General features: G+C 37.4%; 1 long non-coding RNA gene across 2 annotated transcripts in view; it reads right to left on the bottom strand.

Moving 5' to 3' along the window:
* Window positions 1–11,411: 11,411 nt before the first annotated feature.
* The window catches only part of LOC113074822 (uncharacterized), a 5,629-nt gene continuing 3,000 nt past the window's right edge, over window positions 11,412–14,040 (bottom strand). For both annotated transcript variants that reach the window (XR_003280820.1, XR_003280819.1), the window contains 2 exons: window positions 12,921–13,001; window positions 11,412–11,656 (listed from right to left, as the gene is read on the bottom strand). This is a non-coding gene — a long non-coding RNA (uncharacterized LOC113074822). The remainder of the gene's footprint in view (window positions 11,657–12,920; window positions 13,002–14,040) is intronic.

Raw genomic sequence — 14,040 nt, 5'->3', positions numbered from 1 at the left:
AGAAGGAGGTCAGGGTCTGTCCAAATACCTACACTTGCAGACTTGAGAGTGTGTGCACATGACTGGAAGTGATAACTTTCTGCTCATGAGATGTTTGTTTTCTCAGGCAGGTTTGTGAGCGGACGCCGTCGACTCGGGAGGGTCGTGCTGGACCCATGTTGCTGGCTGAATTCTGTCACGGGGCGATAGAGACCACCGAAGAAAGAACAGGGTCTGGGCCCAAATGCAGGTTAGAAAACTCTTTTAAATGAGGGATTACATTTGTAGCATGGATACACATTTTTAAGATGTGTTTTTGTTTTAAAACTGATTTTAAGCCATTGAAACACAAACACCAGAGCTGTATGTGCCGTCTCTTTTTCTGTGTGAGAGGAGTGTGCGTTGTTTGTTTGCTAATTTATTGGCTTTGAATGATTTCATAAACACACACATACGTGAATGTGATTGTCTTGACTGTCGTGTATGTTACATGCAGTTTGAAGCTGAATGGAGGATGAAAGATAGACGCCGCGGAGAGAAGAGTTTACATCAACTTAAATATTCATCTGTATCTCACATTAAAACATTGGCCCGTCTTTTAAATGTGTTAGGTGTGTAAAAATACTTCAACTGACAATAAAGCTCATTCTGAAGTTATACTGCACTGAGCACTATTGACATTTTTATGGTCTCTGAATAAATGTTTTGAAATGTTTTTTTTATTGCTTTTTGATTTGGTTCATGAAAATCTTTTTATGAAAACTGACACAAATGTAATTGTGACTCACCAGAGACAGTAAGATTGAATCTGTATGTGGTCAATCTTCTCCCTCTGATGGTCACTTGATAAAGTCCAGAGTCTGTGTTTCTGGTGTTTGTGATGATCAGAGATCCAGTCTGATGATCCAGCTTCAGTCTGTCTCTGAATCTCACATCAAGAACATCACATGTGGAGAATCTTCCAGTGTCTTTATCAATTTCAGCTATACGAGTCTCTGAGTGTCCACATGTCCAGAATACCTCATCATTTGTCTGTAGTTCAGTGTTAGTCTGTAGAGAGACTGAATCTCCCTCCATCACAGACACTGACTTCACTTCATCTGAATCAGAAACACAACCAGAAGCAAACTGTGTCAAACATCTTGAGCGGTTTCAGTCCACAGATATGAAGAGACAAACTGGATCAGTAATGAGAGATGAGACAGATGAGCTGATGTGAGGCTGCTCTGTAGTAAAGTGAAGTCAAACTCTCCTGTCAGCTAAATAACCCTCGATTTATTCAGCATTGATGCACAAGATCATCAGCTCTTCTGAGCTTCCTGGAGATCAATGCTGTCATGTTCAACAGAAATAAGCTGAGCCAAATATAGATGTTAAAAATGTGTTAAAGCAGTGTTTGATCCTGAGATCCTGAGAGTCTTTGACTCTGGTTTCTCCTGTAACTGTCTTCAGTCGGTTTGTTCTTCGTGTCTGATCAAATAGTTTCTCCTCTCAGACTGATTTCACAGATTCTCCAACTGCTTTATGGATCCAGAACAGATCACTTGTTGTAACTGTGTGCTCTCTCATATTTTCATATGGCATTTTGAGTGGAGTGGAAGTAAAAATGTTTAGTTCATATAAGCAGAAAAAAATAAGACTTTAAACTACTAAAAGATACACTTTTTGTCACTGTTGAGAGACTGATAAACCCCTCGAGTCAGATTCCAGTGAAATATTAAAGTTATACGTGGTAAGTTATGAACAAAACACGTTTAACTTTTGTTGTTGTTTTTACCACTAGCAATGGAGTCATTGTTACACCGCACACTTTATTAATGTCAGGACTGTCATTTTGGTCTGGTTTATTCCTGGTTATGTCAGTATTCCTGACACTGGTGTATATTGTTATTGTGTGAACGTGTGTGTGCTCTCGTCTGTGTGTTGAAACTACACTGGGCTTCATTGTCACATCAGTTTGTAGAGGCTTTTGTCAATCGAGTAGCAGTTATTGTGGACAGCTTTGAAATTAGCATTAAATGACAAACATGTGTCTGAAACTCGCATTAAATCTCAAAGCTAGAGCACAGACATTTCCCCACTACAAACACCAGCACATCCTAAAGTATCTCATTGGCATTACACCACGAGGATCTTTCTCTTTCATGTGGGGAGGTCATGTCAGTGACAAACATGTGTCTGAGAATAATGGCCTTCTTAATAAACTATTACCTGGAGACTTGGTGTTGGCAGATGGTGGATGTGACAGAGACAGTGTTGGACTCGTGTGTGCAGAAGTGAAAATACCTGCATTCACCAGAGGACACAGCTGGATGCAGAAGATGTGGAGGAAACACGGCAGATAGATCACCTCAGGGTTCATGTGAAGAGGGTGATATACACGTGTATGTATGTGCATTTATATACATATACAGACATGTACCTTAAATAAACTACTTTTATTTTGGATGCTAGTAATGGTTTTCACAGCCTTACATTAAATGTTGTCTATGCATGAACAGCTTTATCATTGTTATGCATATTGCATACCACCTGTTACAACAATAAATGGCAAAATTGATCAATTCTGTATCTCATTATTTGTGCATCACATTGAGGTAAATGTGTACAGTTTACAGTAAGGTATATAAAACCAGTAAAGGGGCAGTGTAACACATAAAAGGTAATTAGATAAACAACTATCAAGACCACAGCTAAGACAATAAGTTAAATATTAAATAGAAAAACAATTATTTAATTTATACATGTAGTGCACTTGTAGTGCTAATACAACAGGAGTAACTTGTAACAACAGTGTAACCTTCAAGTATCAAGAACATAGATAATGCAATAAGTGAAGAAAAAAACAGTAAATGGAAAGACAATTATTAAAACGAATTAATTCAAGACCTTTGAGCGAACAACCATTTTCTGCTCATTGACACAGAAAATCTGAAGATCCTGCACTCAACTCAAACCGTTTGAGGAAACAGATATCATTAAAAACCTGACAAATTAGAAACTGCATCTCAGTATGACACAGCAGTTGCTCTGCATCTGACCACAAAGCACTCCAGTGGGTGGAGAAAACTAAAACACCTCCACCCTGGTCAAAAAGACACAGCAGCACCTTTACTTCTTACGGAGCCTTAAACTGCTCAATGGATCACTGACACCCAGTTAACTTCCATCGAGAACATTTATCAGAAGCGCTGTCTGGGCAGGGCAAGAAACATGATCAAGGATGCCTCTCATCTTCACTATGAACTCTTCATCCTCCTTCCATCCGGCAGGAGTTACAGGAGACTACGCTCTCGCACTAGTAGACTCAGGAAGAGCTTCTTCCCCGAGACTGTGACACTTCTGAACTCCACAACACCAATCTAACCTGCACCTGCTCTTTTACTGCACTCCTCACAGTACTTCTGTACAGAGCACAGTAAACTATTTCTAGAAAAATATCATTTCATTACTGTTATTTTGCATAGAATACATTGTTTAACAATACGTTTGCACATTCAATCCAACTGTATTTATTACCACAGCTCTCACGTTCCTGCTGTTCATTATGTGTATATAATCCTGCACAATATATAATATATATTATAATTATAATATTATAATCCCAAAATTACTTTGACAATGCAGTCTCTTCATTATCATAATAAAATACATAAACACTGCGCAGTTTAAATATGTAGTAAAATCTGTGCCATTAAGTGTTATCACTGTATCACGTGATGTTATCTAAAAACATTTTGTTTTACGTAGATATTTGAATGTGAGTGAAGTACATAATACATACAAATACATTGCAAATACGGAAACATTTGATTTTGTGTCGAATGAGAGACCCAATGTTGGTTTCAGTTTCGTTTTGTTTTAAATTAATTTGTTTTGGCTTGTCGTCTGTATTGCTATAGCTTCTTATAATTCTTGTTCTTTTCTAAATACTGTTAATTAAAATTATCTGTTGTGGAGTGAGGGAACTAAAATAGTCTAGCTATGTAAACTGTAATCCGGTACTGATTCCAAATGACATGACAAAAATTATAGTTAGTAACATAATCCATTACATTACACATTTTAGATAATCTAATCAGACTACTTTAGATTACTTTTGACCTAACTTGATTTAAATAGGATGATAGTCTACCATATTGACATAAAAATATAAAGAGTAATATATACACACACACACACATTTTTTAAAACAAAAAATACGAGTTCACTTATCGTACCTAAACACGCGTGGATATCCATATACAGCTATGATTCGCGATTCCCAAACTGACTCAAATGATTCGCGAACCCGCTTTGAACTCCCGAAACGACTCAAATGATTCACGAAACCGCTCCGAACTCCCGAACTGATTCAAATGATTCGCGAACTCGCTCCGAACTCCCGAACTGACTCAAGTGATTCGCGAACTCGCTCCGAACTCCCGAACTGACTCAAGTGATTCGCGATCCCGCTACGAACTCCCGAACTGACTCAAATGATTCGCGATCCCGCTACGAACTCCCGAACTGACTCAAATGATTCGCGATCCCGCTACGAACTCCCGAACTGACTCAAATGATTCGCGATCCCGCTACGAACTCCCGAACTGACTCAAATGATTCGCGATCCCGCTACGAACTCCCGAACTGACTCAAATGATTCGCGATCCCGTTACGAACCATAGACATATAAATATAGCTAGACGCCTCATTGGCCGCTCGACCGCACGTCAACGTCGCCGCCATATTGGAGCGGGCAACTCTCGTAACTCTCACATCAGGACAGAAGAAAACATACCTGACTCATCGACAGATTGGACACGTCACACAATAATAAAAACAGATCTCGGGGTGTTATCTTTCACAGGTAAGACTCAGCTGTTCTTCCTCTGATTTTTTTTGGTCATTTTTAACTTTATGTTGACAGCTTAATTAACCACCAGTGTCAGACAATTAATAATATCGCTAGCGTAGTTAGCAGTGAAAGCTGAGACTTTAAGAATTCAAAGTTTAAATGAATTCTTATTACGTTTTAACTTATATTGCCGTTTATATAATAAACTAAATGGTGTTATGAGCACAATATACAGAGTGAGCCCTTTGACTGTCTAGATTAATGATGGAGCTAAAGATTCTCTCTTTAATTTCACTACCGTTACTTATTTACAAAGATTAAGTGGTTACACTTTAGAATACTAGTCCTTTAGTTAATGTTAGTTAATTAATTAATGAACATGAACAAACAATGAACAATACATTTATTACTGTATTTATTCATCTTTGTTCATGTTAGTTGATGAAAATACAGTTTTTCATCGTTAGTTCATGCTAATTCAGAGTGCATTAACTAATGTTAACAAGCACAACTTTTGTTTTAAATAATGCATTAGTAAATGTTGAAATGAACATCAACTAAGATGAATAAATGCTGTAGAAGGACTGTTCTTGCTTAGATCATGTTAACTAAAGTAGTTAACTAATATTAACTAATGGGCCATTATTCAAAAGGGTTGCAGATTAAGTTTATCATCACTTGATTATAAGGATTTCATTGCTTTTCATAAAACTGTGAACTGATTCTATGTATTATTTTTTCTTCCCTTTTAGCCATTTGCAAACAGGACAAGGACAGTTTTAAGGAAAGCTGAGGAAAGCTGTTCTCAGAGACGAGACTATTCCTCCACAGACTAGTGTTGTGTTTGTACTAAACCCAGAGCAGCCCTGAATGAGTCGACACAATGACCCAGCTCATATTCTAATACTATAGACTGCATTTAAAAAGCTTTGCACAGGCTGTTTAATGCTGATAATGTACTGCGTGTGTCTTTACACAAAAACTACATGATTTAAAACCCCTTACTAGTAAACCCCCTTTTTTGGCATGGAGACCGCAATTACATACCCAAAATAAAAAGGTTTCTGCTCATGATTCTTTCTGACTAGATACATAATCAAACTTTGTTCACAAAGCTGACACTTTAAAGTTTACTGTTCAGGAATCAGAATCACTCAGACTGTTATGATAATAGAGATATATAAGCTCAAACATAAAAACAAAAATAAAAATATAAAAAACATATGTTTTAAATGTATTTAAAAAAATGTTGATGTAGGAAATGAGTTTGAAAACACAGTGTAGCTAAGGCCAAAAGTCTACCAAAACTTCATAAAAAATTTCATAATCAAATCTGTAAAACTGTGAATTTTATGAAATATTTTCTAAGGCCATGTCATGTGTGTTTTTAGAGAAGGCTCATCAGATTGATTTATGGCCCTTGTCATCTCTATAAGATCTCACATGTAAACATTCCTGTGCTCTTTGTGTATGTTTCACTGTTGAAAGCTGCCCGAATCATGATTGTATTGTTCTCACCAAACGGTTCTTTCACACCTCCGCCAAGTATGACACATTTAGAGCCCGACCGATATATCGGCCGGCCGATATTATCGGCCGATATGAGCTAATTGCATTTAAATCGGCATCGGCGTTTATAACGGCCGATGAAACATGAGAAACAGTCTCATATTCTTCACTCATGTTATGAGTGTTGCATAGTTTGCCCACCAGAGGGCGGTCTGCAGCTCCAGAGTTGCAACAGCGCCAGAAATCCACAAAGAAGAAAGCGATCAGCCAAGCCACCCAGGTGAGTCTGTCGTTCGTCATGTGAAATGATTGTAGATTTAGTTCATACACTGTATATAAAATCGGTGTGGTAGTTCTAGTTAACGGTCCTATCATTATCACTTCTAAATATTCTGTAACATCACTTACAGCCGCTAATGCATTGCTATATTAGATTAGCCACAAAGCTAATACCATGTTTATCAGTGGAAGAGCGCGAACGTTAATAAGAGGTCGAACTATAAAGTTAGCGTTTAGTGCTTATTCTATTGCGGTGTGTTTCCCACATAATGACCGCGTAATGGGCCTTTCACACAGGACGCGGTATGCACAGCGCTTGGCCGCTGGGTTTAGCGTTGCCCTTCAGATACAACGCGATTTGCCCTGCTCTGCGCTATGGCGTAGGCGGAGTTTTAAAAACTTTTAGCGGGAGCTCTTTCATAGTCTGTTGTTCCTCTTTTCGGTCAGCAGCAAACATGTATCTGTCCCGTTGTAAGAAGCGAGCGATAGCGCTAGTCCTGCTGATGAGAATTAAGAGAGAAGCAAGGAAGAAGAGGCTACCCTCAGGCCCAGGGAACAATTTGGTGAATTCAGGCTGGTTACGTTACTCTAACGCTAATATAGCTTCCTTTTTAGCAGGCCCCTTAAATGCTTGCTATTAACTTGTTTGAAGGTGGTTCTTCTCAAAATTGACAGCGGTGTGTTCATGGCACTAACGTTAACCATTTTGATTCAGACTGCACAAAGAGAAGAGGAGAAGATATACGGGTCCGTTGTGAATGTGTCTGTGAGAGCAAATATAGTGTAGTTACAGTAACTACAGTAGGTGCGTCAGAAATGATTAAATCAGAGGGGACATGTAAATAAATGTGAGCTGAACAAGCGCTTTTTTCTTTTCTTTTTTTTTCTTACATATTGTTTCAAAGCAGCTTTACAGACATAACAGGAAAATGTTGAAATAATATTGTTAAATATAAGGAGGTTAATACCTATTGCTTGACAAATAAAAAAATATATATATATTTCTCATTTTTGCCTATGTAGGAGATCCCTGTTTATTATTATTATAATTCTAATGATGACATGAGTAATGATACATGGTGATATTATTAATACACATGCTTATTCTTTCTATGTCTCTCTTTCTGCCCTACAGATGGCTGAAAAAGGTGAATGATGTAGCAGCAAAAGTGTGGGACTACTTCTGCAAATACTTTAACTTTAACTTTAGTATTATAATTTATTTACAGTACACACACAGACTGTTAAAATCAGCTTCAACTGGAAGAAAGTAAAAGTGTTAAATGTTTAAAATCAGACTGTTTTTTGATCGTTAAAAAATATATACTTTTGATGTGCAATTGTTTAGTGATTGAGACCGTAATCTAAGGCTTTTTTTACATAAATCCCTTCTGGAAAATGGTTTATACAGCCCACATACATAGAACAGGCAGATATTTTGCCATTGAATGTTATGTAAGTGCAGCTTATAGGAAATGGGTCTAATATCCAGTTTATTTTCAAAATCAAAATATCGGCTTATAAATCGGCTCTTTTCAAGTTAATATCGGCATCGGCATCGGCCCCCAAAAATCCATATCGGTCGGGCTCTAGACACATTATCCGCATTATTCTTTTATCATTATTCTTTTGTTTTTATTCCACCTTTATTAGCCTTGATTGTGGTTTTTCAGGCTTTACAAAGCAACAAAGCAGCGATCTCACTTCAGTCTCTCTTTGCATTAGCCCATATGTGGCGGAGGGGAATATGCCACCGCCTTGTGGGGGAAATATTCAGCACTATACTAAGGATGATTGAGTGAGCAACAGGATCCTAGTCCCCCCACCCAATGCTTTTAGTCTTTGTACAACTGTTAGACTAGTTGTATGTAGTGTCTATCGTGTTGCAATGTGTAATGCTCAAGAATCAGCGAGGTGGGCTTCAGGATTTACTCAATACACGGCAGCCACCTGAAGTGTGTGTATGTAGAAAACTCAGGAGGTAAACCTAGTTAACTGCAAACCCCTGACCCCTGAATCTAACAGGATAGGTAAGACGCCCCCACTCCTTAGTATAAGTGACTCAAAATTAGCATAAACAGTTTTCAGTTAACAAACAAATTTTACATTTATTTGTACTGCAAGATTTTAAATGATTACGTTTTCCTTGTTTTCACAAAGTTTACAAAACAATTTCAAGTGTAGACAAATCAAAGTGAAATAAAAGAAATGTTGAAAATAATAGAGATGAAAAATCAACAGATTTGTGTCAGTTACAGTTCAATCTGAGGAAAGTAAGAATCAGTGTCACTTATTGTAAGTAACCTTAAACAAAATGTTTCACAGTTAACTCAACCTTTCAAACAAAGTACACTTTGAAGTTCACTTCAATCCGGCTCAAAAATCCAAGATCCAATTCAAAAATCCAGGAAAAAAAAGGTGAAAAGTTATACTCTATCCATATATGGAGTTCACAGTCCCAAAAAGTTCAGTTATGTACACAAAAGAAAGACTATGAATCCCTTCGCAGGAAAATTCACTGATCACAGTTCCATCAAAATATCTGTATGATTTCACAGTTCAGATGACTCACTTACAGAAAATGGCAGTTTGCTTACCAGTTTTCAGAAGGAAAAGAGGAAAATAATTTTTATCACCACTCTTGGTTCATGAATGAGGTGCTGAAAGATGTCCAATGGATGGCAGGGTACTGTTTCTTCACTCACTAACCCTCAGCGATTGTCCTCGCGATCCTGACGACGGCAGCTTGATTCAACGAGGCCGCAATCCCAGCTGATGGAGGCACAATGAGAAGACAAACAACGCACGACCCTATCCGATGACTCAGCGAACCTTAATTCACACGATCAGTAACAGCAATCACTGTTTCAAGTTCGTTTGAACAAATGAAACAAAAACTGTTTGAAGCAAAGAAAACACGAGACTGTTTAACTCCTACGTGACTGAGACTTAATGAAACTAACAGGCCTTTTGTCCAGCTTCATGCATGAACACGGCAGAAAACTCATTTTAACGCTTACTTCGTTAAACTTGTTCATATACACGAAGACTCAGAAGCAACGTCATGCAGCTCTTATATATGTCGCGAGTCTAAACGGGACTTTTTCCCGCGATTGACTACCCGAGATCAACATTCAATTTCAGCTCACCGCTGCTCTTCTCCGCTCTCTCGCTCTCTCCGCGCAACTCGTCAAAACCTACAAAATGGCGGCGCCCACGACAAACATCAAAATAAAAGTCTCCACATATTAGAAAAATGTAAATCCCCTACACTTATTTATCAAAAGTCTTACTATAAAAATACAACAAAACATTTTCTTACGACCTTACGTGAATTATTGAGACAAAAATGCATTATGAAGAAGAAAAGCACCTGCTATTAGTAGCATTGGTGCTAACGTTAGCATCAAGCTACATCTGACAGTTTATGAAATTATTAGTACACTTTTACTCAAAACTCACTTTAAACCCCGATCGAGTGTTTATAATAACTTCCTTTAGCGATCAGGGGTGGAATTTGGTCGTTTACTGTTGTAAAAATATGTTATTTGTAGCCTTTTTCATCGCTGCACAAGTGTTCAGTGTTGTTTTGGCCAGATAACTACCAGGAAGTGTGCAGGAAGCATGTGACACGATGGGGCGGTGTCCAGATATCCCAGACAGCACATGTACGTCTGGCCGACGTCGGCCCAATATCGAAACGTCGGCCTCTATACCTAAAACATCTATAAAACATCGGCCTGGCGGAGGCCGATATAATTTGGTCAGTGCTCTGTTCTCCAGCTCATCAATCGTCGGCCCTGAGTTGGTTCACGACCGCGGGCCGATGCCGCGCTTCTCTGTGTGCGCGTGCCCACCCAGACAGCACACATACGTTGTGCCGATGTCGTGCCGACCTACAAAATTCCATCGGGACGATATCGCTCAGGGAGCGTTTGCTAATAGGCAAGATGTCTCGGCGACGTCGGCCTCTGATCGGATATGCTCTCCGGCCGATGCTGGGACGATACATCCCGGCCGCTCTGCGTGGACGCGGTTCACCGGCGTTTTGCTCATCTTTACGGACCACCCGCGGCTACCGCCGCTGGTTTATAATAAAACAATACACACCACTCTCAAGAACAGACGCAACTTTATTAATATTTTCATTTATTTCATATTACATGTACAAATACAATAACATTTACCAGATGCTTTGATCAAAAGTGGATAATTCGGGATTATTTGTAGTCTTTTGAACATTAACCATTATTTTACTACAGCTTTTGCAGTAAAACCATAGAAAAAACAAAATCAACCATAGTTTTACTACAATCACCATGATTTTACTACAGCTTTTGCAGTAAACCCATAGTAAAAACAAAAATAACCATTACTACAGTCCTTGCATGGTTAAATGTTGTATGAGTATAGCACCTTTTGACAATACTTATTTCAAAGTATGTTTACAGAAATGCATGTTTCAAGGTTACAGTTTAAAAAGCCAGAGATGACTGAGACTCACCGGGGAAGACCATCTAGTTCATAATAAAAAGTCATGTGTTCAGTGCTGTCAGCAGCGCAGGCTAACTTTATGCCAAGAACTTTTTAAAAAGAGTTACATAAACACAAAATAAAACCAGGCAAACAATACTAATTAAGCAATTAAAATGTTTTAAATTGCATGATAAAAGTTCACAAATATTTTCTGATAAAATCTTACTAAACAAGTCTCTAGTTTTGTATTCAGTTAACATTAACATTATCTTTCAACATTTTTAAAGTGATGCTTACAAATAAAAGGGGACATGTAGGTCCACATAACTCAGAGAGTAAATATTGTTCATTTACATATATAAGAGACGTTACAATAAAGCAGTTTGAAAATCATCAAATTTACCCTTATAGGCAAAATAAGGATAATATTTGTTTTGTGTGTCCAATGTTTTGTGTGTTCATGTACAGTTGTCGTCTGTAGTCTTTGTGAAAGTTGGTGTCATCTGAAGTCTTCACGAGTGAGTTTGGATTCAGTCTGGAGCTGCTGTAATCTCTAGAAACCTTGGGATGGCGATCCTGAGATAGAGACAGGAAATAAAAAGGAGAAAGTTTAGAATAGCTGCTGCTGTTCATATTATTTCAGACAAAATATTATTTATTTAATCACATATAACTGGAGTGCATGGTTATTAGATGTGTTGTATACTAAACTATGTATTTTAATTTAATTTAAACAACAACAAAAAAGTGTGTCCGAGCCCCAAATATTATTTGGAAGGCTATTTTCAAAGTAAAATACCAATAGGTTTTACTTCCTTTAGTGGACTTTGATAAATTCTTGGTATTAGAATTTAGTGACCTCACTACAGGCCATGCACCATAGATGCTGCTGCCTCAATCTGAGCTTATTTTTGCTATGTATATATCTGATTTAATCACAAGTAGGTTTAATAAACGCACATCCACTTCCAATTAACCAATCAATAAACAAAAATCGACACACTGCCACTAATGCTCTCAAAAATCAGTTTATTGATGAAGTGTTTCACGTGATCCCTGTAAATGTAATATTTGTGGAACAGGCATCTCTTTAGAATGGAATACACATTTCAGTGGGTGGAACATTATATTTGTAATTTATCATTTATACTACCGTTAAAAGTTTGGGGTCAGTACGATTTTTTTTTACTTCTTTGAGAAAAATCTCTTCTGCTCACCAAGGCTGCCTTTATTTGATCAAAAGCAAGTAAAAAAACTGTAATATTGTGAAATATTACAATTTAACAACAGTTTTCTACATGAATATATTGTGAAATGTAATTTATTTCAGTGATCTAAGCTAATTTTTATTACTCCAGTCTACAGTGTCACATGATCCTTCAGAAATCATTCTGATTTGCTGCTCAATGAACATTTTTAATTATTATCACTGTCTTATCAATTATCAAAAGTTAAAACAGACATTTCTGTTTCAAACACTGTACTGTTTTAAAACTTTATTCATCAAAGAATCCTGAAAAAGTGAAGGAACACAGCTGTTTTCAACACTGATAATAGTCAGAAATGTTTCTTCAGAAGCAAATCAGAATATAAGAATGATTTCTGAAGATCACGTGACACTGAAGACTGGAGTAATGATGCTGAAAATCCAGCTTTACCATCACAGGAATAAATGACTTCTCTAAATATATTCAAATAGAAAACTATTATTTTAAATTGTAGTGAACTGTATTCATTTCATATATTAAACTGTGGTTGCCATAAAAGACTTTCAAAAACACAAAAAACCATACCTTCCCAAACTTATGATACAGTTGTGTATGTTCAAGATTGTACTTACTGGTCCTGCAGTTTATAGCATCTTTAAGATGTTGTCTGACAGCAGCGGTGGGCCGTCAGGGTGAGCAGGGCTCTGCTGGCCCTATAAAAAACAAAATTGTGTGAAAAAAGCTTTTAAAGACTATTTAGTTATCATTTACATTTGTGTAATGTTCACACATTGCTTGTGATTAGTTTAGTTGAGGTTGACCTGGAATATCCTACATTACAAAAAGTCTATGGCCAGCACTACAGATTGTGCTACCCTTTTGATGAAAGAAGTCACATCTGATTTGTTACGAACATTAATGACAGAATCATCAGCCAATCAAATTTTGACATTCAATGACAGCACACCCTCTGGGTCTAGAGACGTGCCCAGTGCTACCCCCAGCGTTAGACTGCCCTTTTAGTCAGGGATTTCCAAAGTACGAAAGTGAAATTCAATGAAAAGAAATTACAGCCTACAGACCTGGTTGCCAATCTACTAAAATGCTTTTTTAAGGTGCTATTTTGCAGAAAAAAAGAGAATAACTGAGAAATGAAGACCTACAACTGAGAAATGAAGACCTACACCTAAACTGAAGGCCAGCAACATTTTTACACCAAGCACAAGTTATTTTGTTGGCCGTGATTACTTTTTAATCTGAGTCAAGGGACATAAAAAAAGAGTTCTTTATTATTTGATGAGTATTGTATCATGCACATTGTTATAACAGAGGTCGACCGATTCATTGGTTTTGCTGGTTAATCGGCACCGATAGTTGATTTGTAGAACTATCGGTTATCTGCAAAATCCATGGAGATATTTTTCCGTGTTGCGTTTGTTTTGCCATGTGACACTGTGCGCTGCACAGAGTGGGAAACTTCAAACGCGAGTTTAAATGCAGCCGTTCACATAGTTTTCTATTAAATAACATTATATTAATCTCAAATCATTGTAAATTTACATAATGACTTCACCCTAGGCTATGAATTATGTATTGTGCATTTTACAGCAAAAACGTTGGTCTTTCTGTGGCTCTAATACAGTCTGTATGCTTCATATAGAAAGCTGTAATACAGATTGCGCGTTTTCTTTCCGTTTGCTCTTTTTTTTTTTTATTAACACTGAACTTTAAACACATATGCCACATAGTTCA

The sequence above is a fragment of the Carassius auratus genome, unplaced genomic scaffold (assembly GCF_003368295.1).
Source record: "Carassius auratus strain Wakin unplaced genomic scaffold, ASM336829v1 scaf_tig00015408, whole genome shotgun sequence".
Taxonomy (NCBI): domain Eukaryota; kingdom Metazoa; phylum Chordata; class Actinopteri; order Cypriniformes; family Cyprinidae; genus Carassius; species Carassius auratus.
The sequence above is the reverse complement of the archived record's forward strand: the minus strand, read 5'-3'. Positions and strand labels throughout refer to the sequence as shown.